Genomic DNA, 665 nt, shown 5'->3' with positions numbered 1-665 from the left:
GGTCCTGGCGCGGCCCCGGTCGCGCCGCCGCCGTCCCCGCCGCTCGGGATGAGGCGTCTGAAGAGGCTGAACCGAGAAAAACAGAGCGGGAAAATCGCTGCGCCCCAGGTGCGGTCTTTAAAGCCCGGGCAAAGTGGAACTGGGATTATGGCAGGCGATTGAATAAAACAACAACAACAAAAAAGATTACATTAACTTTAGAATCATGAAAATAGGTTCCCAAAGGAAACCTTATCTGAGCAACCTGATCTGGTTGGCGGTGTCCCTGCTCCCTGCAGGGGGGCTGGACTAGGTGGTCTCTAGGGGTCCCTTCCAACCCCAAACATTCTATGATTCTAAAAGCCCCCGCTGGATGTTACTGGGAAAACGCAGGGCTCGACCCCTTCCCTAAAGGAACAAACTCATCACGTTTGGGTCTCCCTCCTGCCAGGTTTTGGCCAAAAGGGAACAGAGCAATTACAAACCGGGAGAAGGGGCAGGCTCGAACCGAAATGCCCCTTCGGTCTCAATTTACAGAGCTATCGGAAGACGGGCAATGGATGCAAACTGAAACATAAGAGGTTTCAGTTGAATATGAGGAAGAACTTCTTCACTCTGAGGGTGGCAGAGCACTGGAACAGGCTGCCCAGGGAGGTTGTGGAGTCTCCTTCTCTGGAGATATTCAA

The sequence above is a fragment of the Egretta garzetta genome, unplaced genomic scaffold (assembly GCF_000687185.1).
Source record: "Egretta garzetta isolate BGI_Z169 unplaced genomic scaffold, ASM68718v1 scaffold87, whole genome shotgun sequence".
Classification (NCBI taxonomy): domain Eukaryota; kingdom Metazoa; phylum Chordata; class Aves; order Pelecaniformes; family Ardeidae; genus Egretta; species Egretta garzetta.
The sequence above is the reverse complement of the archived record's forward strand: the minus strand, read 5'-3'. Positions refer to the sequence as shown.